At 39.1% G+C, this 9,765-nt stretch overlaps 1 pseudogene; it reads left to right on the top strand.

Annotated features, from left to right (window-relative positions):
• The first annotated feature begins 1,106 nt into the window (after positions 1-1,106).
• LOC101659962 lies at positions 1,107-1,460 on the top strand (annotated as a pseudogene).
• Positions 1,461-9,765: the final 8,305 nt, after the last annotated feature.

Genomic DNA, 9,765 nt, shown 5'->3' with positions numbered 1-9,765 from the left:
TCATCATTCTCAAAACATTTGCCTTCTACTTGAGTCCTTAATATTGGCCCCTCATTTCCTCCCCTTAATGTTGCTTTTTAAGCACAGGTAGTAAAGCAATGTCTGTAATAACATATAAGCATATTATCTGCCCCCCCCTTTTCCCCAAATAAGTATCATGTAGTTTTCCGTTTTAGCTCCTACTGCTTATAAAGGATTTTAAATGGTTGGTTTCAAGAAGGTTACTATAAAGCCAGGTTTGTCCCAATATGGAACTCATTCTGCTCTCTCCACAAAGCTAGAGGATTTCACTGAATCCCTAGCCACAAAACAAACATCTTCAAAAACTAACTAACAAAACTATGTTTTGTACCTAGAAAAAGCATCCAGACACTATCAGTTGGATATCTAGGTGTTATACAGAAAGGTCTACAGACCAAATAGTGTTACAAAGAAGCAGGACACTGGGGTCTAATGTACAGTGAGGTTAAAATGAACTTTTGATAAAAGGAGGGCCTGAGTAGTGGCGCATTGTACCATTGAGTCAGCTCCAGTGCAGCGACCCTCTGTACAACAGATTGAGGAACATATTACCAGTCCTGTGCCATCCTCACAATTGTGTCAAACGTCCTATCTCTTTTAACTGACGAGCTTTCCCCCCTTTTTTGGCTGCAAACTTAGAAATGATGTATTGCACATACATTGCTGAATTTTTAATGCTACATCCTTGAATGCATTTTATGTGAAATGGCAAGGTTTGAGATGTGGTTTGAAGAATTGGTGTGAAGAAAGGAAAATGGCCCCACAGTTCAGCCTCAGACCAGGTATATATACAAAGGACGATTATTTTAGGGGGATGAAAACAAATGTGGGTTAAGGGAGACAGTGGACAGTGTAAGATATGAAAATAATAATTTATAATTTATCAGGGAACCATGAGGGTGGGAATGTGGGGGAGTGAGGGAAAAAAGAGCTAATTCCAAGAAAGAAGTGATTTAAAAACGATGTTGGCAACATATGTACAAATGTGTTTGATACAATTGATGTGTGGATTGTTAGAAGAGCTGTAAGAGCCCTTCATCACGGGTTCCCTCAGCCCTGCCCAGTCCTGCCTGGTTCCCGGGAGGATGAAGTTCCTGTATAAAGAGGAGCATCTGTTCGAGAAGCGCCGCTCTGAGGGCTAGAGGATCCAAAAAAAATATCCGGACCGGATCCCAGTGATAGTAGAAAAGGCACCCAAAGCTCGGATAGGTGATCTGGACAAAAAGAAATACCTGGTACTGTCTGATCTCACAGTTGGGCAATTCTACTTCTTGATCCGGAAGCGAATTCATCTCCTAGCTGAAGATGCCTTGTTTTTCTTTGCCAACAATGTCATTCCTCCCACCAGTGCCACAATGGGTCAGCTACACCGGGAACAGCACGAAGAAGACTTCTTTCTATATATTGCCTCCAGTGACGAAAGTGTCTACGGTGTGTGAAGCTGTTGCCCTGGAGCTGGGGGTGTTCCAATCTGCAAAGAGAAAGGTGGCCCCCCTTTCTTGACCCATCCCTCCTTCAGGCGCAAATACCACCTCCCGTCTTCAGGACCTGCACTCCTTCATGTCTGCGGCTTTCTCTCCGGCCCTTCCTAGCAGGCGCAGTGATGGTGGAAATGGCCCCTGGCAGCTCTCCCTGTCTGTCTTCCTCTTCACCTCTCTCTGCCACCTCTCCCACTCCACTTCAGACTTCTCGGCTTCAGTCTTACATCCAGTGATTGTTTTCGGTTTCTGTTCCCTTTCTAACTACCCAATGGGCCAGAACCCCAAAAATGCCTTTCCACTGCCTTCTATTTGGGGGGGTAGATGGAAGGCACTAAAATTGTATGGGGCAGATAGCACATCAATAAAGAGCTCCCCCCCTAAAGCTGTAAGAGCCTTCAATAAAATGCTTAATGATTATTATTATTTTTTAAGGACACTGCTTTAGAGCTTCAGAGGTACCGAGAAAGCAGAAGGGAAGGGAGTTACCACCGGGCATGGAGAAGTAGGTTGAATAGAAGTGAGCCGCAAAATGGCCCACAGGCAGGCTGGTGTGGGGTAGGATGACAGGCACAGAATACTCTACAGAGACTGCTGCTTTTTGCTTGCTCAAACTGTGAAACTGGGAGTGGAGTTGTCACTCCTCACTCTTCCCAGAACCTCTGGCTCCTTAATTGCCAGTCCGAGTGCCCCAATACCCATCCACACTCCTTGTAGCAACCCCTGTGTATACCTTAACCTTAAGATAGCAGCTGCTCTGCCAATGCCAGGCCAATGGTGGGAGGGTTGAATGGAATGGTTTATCTAGAGCTTTTTACAAAGCGTTGAAAGTGATAGGTATTATCTTTGATTTTAACTGTTCATCTTCCTCCGTCAAGGAGCCCTAGTGGCACTGTGGGTTAGGTGTTACGTTGCTAACCCCAAGGTCTGTAGTTGAAAACCATCAGGCACTCTGGAGGATGAAGTTGTGTGCTCTGTAAAGACTTAGAGCAGTGTTTCCCAAAGTAGGCAAAACCGTCCCCTGGGGGCTACTGGAATGATCCAGGGGGGCTTTGAAAGCAGATACCTATACTTTATCCTAGATTATAGGCTATAGTAGAAAACATTTTAATTGCCAAAGGTCGTTAAGTAATTTCTTTTTCTGCAAAAGAAGCAGTAGACAAAATAGGTTTGGGAACCTATGCTTTACCGTCTCAGAAACCCTATATAGGGTCATGCTGAGTCAGAATTGGATAGCAGTGGGTTACCTAAGTGTGTTAATCTTCCTAAAATTAGGCTGAGAGGGAGGGACAGTATTATGAAGTTCATTGAAAACCCTAGATAGGGTCATGCTGAGTCAGAATTGACTGGATAGCAATGGATTACCTAAATGTGTTATTCTTCCTAAAATTAGATTGAGAGGGAGGGGGACAGTATTATGAAGCTAATTGGATTGGTCTATAGATTGTTCAACATTTTATAAGGTGGTGCTTGAAGGAGTTAAATTGCCTTAGTAGACCTCCCCCCTCACTTCTTTTTGGCTTTGAAAATCAAAGGAAGAAAAGCACAAAAGCCCATTGCCATCAAATTGATTCCGAGTCTATGGGACAGAGTAGAACTGCCTCATAGGGTTTCTATGGCTATAATCTTTTAATCTTTATGGAAGCTGATTGATAATTCATTTTCCTCCGGAGCCGATGTTGGATGTAAACTGCTAACCTTTTGGTGAGCAGCCAAGTGTTTAACCACTGTCATGAGGGCTCCTGCTTAGGTGGTTAATACGAATGAAAAGAAGGCTTAATTGCTTAATTTATAAAGGCACCACCCAAACATTTCTGAGATCTTTTTGGAATAAATACAAGTTTGAAATTGTAATATTGACATAGCCATAAAGTAGTCATGATCCTGTTATTTTGTTGACCTCTTGATTAAAAATTTAGGCCATGTAATGGTTTTCATAGGACACACCCAGAGATTATTGAAAACAGACATTCTGAGTATAGAAGTGTGGAAATATGGTGCCCTTTATGTGGTGTAGTGTATTAACCACTGACCTTTGAATTTTCTATGGCACTTGAAGTGAATGGGGTCCTTATTTTGATGACAATCGTGTGAATGTCAGCGACGAGAGGTAACTGTGGTCACTGACTTTCGACAGTAGCCAGGTCAGTGACGCAATTCACCTAGTCCCTCAGGCAGGCAGGCACCTGTGTCGGAAGGGACTGTGTTAGGGACTGCTGTACTAAAGACCTGAGATGCTCACAAAGAAGACCGCTCCACTGTGGGAAAAAGGCTTTTTATGTTAATTGGTTAATGTTTTGTTGTTGACATTAGTTCTCTCAGGAAACACTAAGGAATGTACAAAAGATGCATAGAAATGATTGGTCTATAGGTCAAAGTTGAATTAAAGAAAAAAATTAATTTTTTTGGTAGTAGTCTATTAGCCGATTATTTAAAGATGCTTGGACTAACTTCCTTGTGTGCTTTGATGGGAGGTGCATGCTGTGCAGGATTAAAAACAAATCTCATCTCAGGGCAGAACCTGCTGCTACCACAGATGGAAAGATGGATGTCAAAGGCAGACTCATATTTATCCAAATGAAAAATTTATATGCCTCTGTTTTCTTTTATGGAACTCTTGTCCTAAATTTCAATCAGCTACCTGCTCACTAGTAATCAAGAGATTAATAGTGAATTAGGAAAAAGAACTTCAAGTAAGGCCTAGAATTCTTTTCTTGTCAACTACATACTTAGATCTCTGAACAGAAGCACTACAGATCAGTGGTTTCTCTCTTTGCTCTTGTGTCACTGCCATTCCGATGAAAGATCATTCGAGGTTGTAGGGTCTTACTCACACTTAAAAATAGTGTATGTGTGTGTGTGTGTGCTTCTTTTCTCTCCAGTTTCCTTGTCTTATTTTATCAACCAATGACACCCAACAACAGCTGGTTGAATATCATACTATTTGCAACAGTCCCTTTAAACTATTGGCATTGTTAGAAAACATTAGGAATTGCTTCACAGGGACCAGTACTCAGTCTCTGTGGGAGGGAGTCCATTGTGATTCGAACCTTGGAAAAATACTTTAGGTCAAAAATCAGGATTCTGATACTGATTTTCTTAACATTTCTGACCCAGAGTTGTATTATACCGATAGTAGCTTTCTACCTTTATTTCTTACAAAACAACAAAAACAGGGTTTTGTGGGCCATTGAGACGGAAACAAAATGCTTTGTAAACTCCTTGTTATGAGGTTAGTGCTGCTTGCGAGTTAGGTGCTGTTAGAGAGAGATTTTTCTTAGGTACCTTTATTAGACTAAACATTTCTTTTAATTTTTAATTAACTGAGATTTTTTTCCTTTTATGAATGGATATTAGATTTTACCAAATGCATCTTCTGTACCCTTTGAAATAATTGCATGATTTTCATCTTTAGTCTGTTAATGTGGTGAAAAGATTTGGTTCCTCCTCCTCTAAGTGATAGTTAAATAAAGAAAAAAACAGAGAAGGAATGCTCAATAGATCTTGTGTTCACTTGGGTGAAAGGGAGAATGGAGGTCCATATGAGGTAGAGGAGCAATCAGGGATGGGTGGGGGTGGGGTTGGGGAGGGATTAGACTACTGGGATTGGTATAGATGAGGGTTTTGAACTGTTGGTTGCAGAGGTGATGACCTGAAAATATAACACCCCACCCCCACCCCAGCCTACCCCCACATGGAAGGAAGTCTCCTGGGGAGGAGGTTTGGGATTTCAGAATTGAGGGGAGAGGAGTACATCCTAGGAGGATATGGTTGCTATGCAGGTCTCAGGTGTGAAGGATCCTTACATGCCTTGCTAAAGTTTTTGTTTATAGGTAGGTATAGGGAGCTACCAAGGAATTTTGAGAAAGTGACATATTATTATTATTATTATTCCCCCCCCCAACAGCTTTATTGGCATATAAATCACACACATATACAACTCAATAGTTCAGTCATATCAAGAAGAGTTGTACAATCATCACCACAATCCGTTCGGTATTTTCTTCATTCTTGTATTCAAAATGATGACATTTTTGTGATAAAAAGATACCTTCTGCAGTGATACAGTTTAGATAATAATGATTTATTTGTCTTGTGGCAAAACAACTTTGTAGTCCCAGAATCCATTTTACTTGGTTGTGAAGGGTGATGCTGACCTCAAAATGAGCTAGAAAAATGCTTCTTCCTCCTTTGCTTTCAGTGGGTGTTAGTTCTTTCCTAAATCTTTGGTAGAATTCATAGTGTTTGGGCTATTAAGATGTTTTATTCTATTGTATGCCAGTTTTGATTAAGTTGTATTTCTCTTGAAATTTGTCCTTTTCATATTGGCAAAAAAGTTGTTTATTATATTTATTTACTTGTTATTCCTGTAATTCAAGAGGGTTTCAAAAAGCTCCTGGAGAAATTCCATTATTTTCCAATTCATTTATCCACGAACTTTTGGAAACTTTCGCATATGTATAGGATATGTAATGATATTACCTCTTATATTGGTAATAGGTATTTATCAGTTTTGCTAATCAGTTAAAAAAGCTTTTGTCTTTGCTCATTTCTCTATTTTTGAGAGTATTTTTTTTTTAGGTTTCATTGTAAAATACAGCATACTTACCATTGTAGCTCTCTTTAAGTGTACAGTTAGTGACATGAACTGCATCTACTATATTAAGGGTCGGCAAACTGTGGCTCTCGAGCTGTGTGCGGCTCTGGGTACGTACATGTGTTCTGAAGTAAAATTGACAACTTCTGAAGGATATTATTCAGCAAATGGTGATTTCATTTGTTTGTAAAACTTTATTGAAATATTTTTAATAATTTTTAATTGTTGTGAGGGACAGGATTGACTCATCTCAAAAGTTTGCAGACTCTTGTACTATATTGTGCAACCATCACTATTTAACAACATTTAAAAAAAATTTTGCTTTAACTGAAAGTTTACAGAGCACGAGTGGCTTGTTTACAGAGCACATAAAGTGCTCCATGACATGGGCTCCCTTTCCCACAGTGAGTCAGCACTGTCCCCATTTCTAATCATGGGCTCCCTCCCCACAGTGAGTCAGCACTGTCCCCATTTCTAATCATGGGTTTCCTATTTCTTTTCCACTGAATTTTCTACCCCTTCTCATCTTTGCTTTTGGGCAAATGTCCTTTTGGTCTTCTATAATTGTGTTAAGGATCACATTCCTCTTGGGCATTTTTTTGTTTTGTTTTATGTGTCTGCATTGTTTTGCTGAAAGGTGGTCACCACCACTGTTTATTTCCAAAGTCTTTGTTACACTGTTTATTTCCAAAGTTTTCATTACTGATGGAAACTTCAAGTAGTAGCTGTCACTTTCTTCTCTTCTTCTTCCAGTCCTGGCAAACTCAGATTTCCATTTGTCTCCATGAATTTGCCTATTTAAACAAGTGGAATCATAAAATGTTAGCCTTTTTGTGTTTGGCTCATTTCGCTTAGCATAGTGTTTTCAAGGTTCGTACATACCAAGGCTATGCCAGAACTTCATTCCTTTTTATGACTGAAATATATTTCATAATATAGATTGTTACATCTTGTTTATACATGTATGTCTTGGTGAACACTTGGATGTTTCCTCCGTTTGGCTGTTGGAGTCACAGTTACAATTTTTATGGGCATAGAGTTAGTAGTGTAATTAGTTGCTGTTAATTCTATGTGTGAATTTTTGAATTCTGCCTTTTTTTTTCCTACTACTCCCTCCACATCCTAATGAACACTTGGTATTGCCTGTCTTTCTGTTTATAGCATCCCATGATTGCACTGTGAAGTACAGACAGTCCATGTGTTACACATTACTGTCTTATGTACTTACAACTCAAGGCTGCCTTTTAATTTTACATAAATTTGCCTGTACTTTGAAATTAGTGAACTAATCCCTACTTGCAAAAATTCTTCATTACCATCAATTTCACTTGCTGTACATGCAGCTTTTACATCATGGAGCCTTTCTTGCACTAACAATCAAAAAGCAAAACCACACCAGGACCTTTAACCCACTGACTCAGTGAAACTAATTCTGCGACTGTAAATCTTTACTGGAGCATACAGCCTCATCTTTCTCCTGCTGAGCGGCGGAGGGCACCTATTTTGAATGACTTACAAATTCAACATAACAGACACACTTGAGAACAGATCGTCTTCATAATCCAAGGACTATTGTTTGCAGTCTCTCGTTGGTGGTTTTGATGTGCAGTCTGTAATACTAATAATGTTGATCATATTTTCATGTGCTTATTGGCCATATCTCTTTTTGGAGAAATTCCTATTCGAGTCTTTTGTCCATATTTAAATTGGGTTTTTGATCATTCAGTTGCAAGAGTTCTTTATATATTTTGGATAAAGTCATTTATTTGATTTTTGGCTCTCTCCCCCTTTCAGTTCTTGGGTTTGTGCTTTATTTTTTGATGGATATGCTACATAACATTTAAAATACTTGATGTTATCTAATTTATCTCTAATTTTCTTTCAACTATTTGTACTTTTGATGGCATAGCTGAGAAATCATTGCTTTAGCTGTAATATACTTGTCTTACTCTCAAGTAGGGTGCTTTCAAAAACGGATAGTTTAAAAACAGTGGCATCAGTAGCAACTGTATTTTTTGGGACTCCAAAGAGAAAATCTTGATACATTTTTCTCAAAAGATGAGAAAAAAGACAGGAAAATTATGCTAAGTGCTTTCCTTTGTGCTTTACACTGCATCTGCTGCTCCTGGGGTACCACAGGTGGGGATTTCATTGGGAAACTCTACTCCATGTAACATCCAGCACCGATGTAGTACCTTTAGCTTTCTTTTGTTCAAAACTCAAGAAGCACTTCTAAGGAACGTGTTTTGAGTTCTTCAAGGATGATAAACTTGCTATTTTGGCATAGTATAAATGGAAGAGCACAGAATTTTATAGGGAAGGGTTAGAGAGCTGGAAACATCACTTTCAGAAATATATACACCTAGATGGGAGGGTATGCTGAGAAACGATAGGTTCACAGTTTGATATTTTAAATAAAATTTCTGTGATTTCATAGCAGTACCCTTTGACACTTCCTCTTGTATTTAATCTGTGGTCAGTTTTGAGTTACAGTTGTGATTATGGTGTGAGGTAGGGGCCCAACTTTATTCCTTACGTTGTCCCAGTACTATTTGTTGAAAACACCGTTTTCATTTGTTTTGGTACCCTGTCAAAAATCAACTGACCATAAATTTACAGGCTTACTTTGAACTCTGAATTTTGACATAATGATCTATAGATCTCTTCTATATCACACCGTACTACTGATTTCAGTAACTGATCTGAAAGCATGCTGACTTTGGTCTTTTTCAATTCTTCTTGACTTTCTTCTGTGTGAATACTAAGATCACCTTGCCAGTTTTGGGAAAGCAGCCACTTGAGAATTTGATAAAGCGTGTATTATAGCTGTAGGTTTATTTGGAAATAATTATTAATATGAAATCTTCAAATTTATAAACATGAAATGTCTGTCCATTCATTTATTTTCTCAACCGTTTATTTGTTTTCACTCTGTAAGTTAAGTGCTTCCTTTGTTAAATTTATATTAAAATGTTTTTGAAGATACCGCCAGTGGCATTGCATTTATTTTTACGAAGTTTAATGCTGGGTTTTAGAAGTACAATTGACTTTTTCAGTCTAACTTTGTCCTGAACTTTGTTGAATGCTTTATTAACTTTAATTGTTTTTTAGTGTGTTTCTTAGGATTTACTAGATACAAAATCATTCCTTCTGTAAAGTTTTTACTTCTTTTCCAATCTGCATGTTTTGACTGCGTTACATAAAAGTGGTGAGAGTTGGTATCTTTTTAAAAAATTCTATATTAGCTGGTAACTAATGTTGGTATGACAATTGCCACAAGTTTAATGTCCTAAAATATCACAAACTTATCTTGCATTTGCATTGGGTAAATCTGTAGCACAAGACCTCTTTCAAGTGTTGAGAAGCAAGAACTTTGAGGACTAAAGTGCACCTGACCCAATGTTTCCAATTGCTTTATGTGCATGTGGGAGTTGAATATTGACTAAGGAAGACCAAAGAAGTTGTTAGTGCACCAAGTCAGTTCCAGTTCACCACTGCTCAGTCCTTGGCCTCACAATTGTTACTTCCTATGGCTGAGCCCATTGTTATAGTCGCTGTTCAGTCCGCCTTCCTCTTTTCCACTGCCCCTCTGCTTCCTTACACATGATGTCGTTCTGCAAGAGCAGGTCCCTCCTGCCCACATGGCCAAAGCACGTCTCACCGTCCTCT

The sequence above is a fragment of the Echinops telfairi genome, unplaced genomic scaffold, assembly GCF_000313985.2.
Source record: "Echinops telfairi isolate 266 unplaced genomic scaffold, ASM31398v2 ScPeMD7_3533;HRSCAF=4204_1, whole genome shotgun sequence".
Classification (NCBI taxonomy): domain Eukaryota; kingdom Metazoa; phylum Chordata; class Mammalia; order Afrosoricida; family Tenrecidae; genus Echinops; species Echinops telfairi.
Note: the sequence above shows the minus strand (reverse complement) of the source record. Positions and strands in the feature narration are given on the sequence as shown.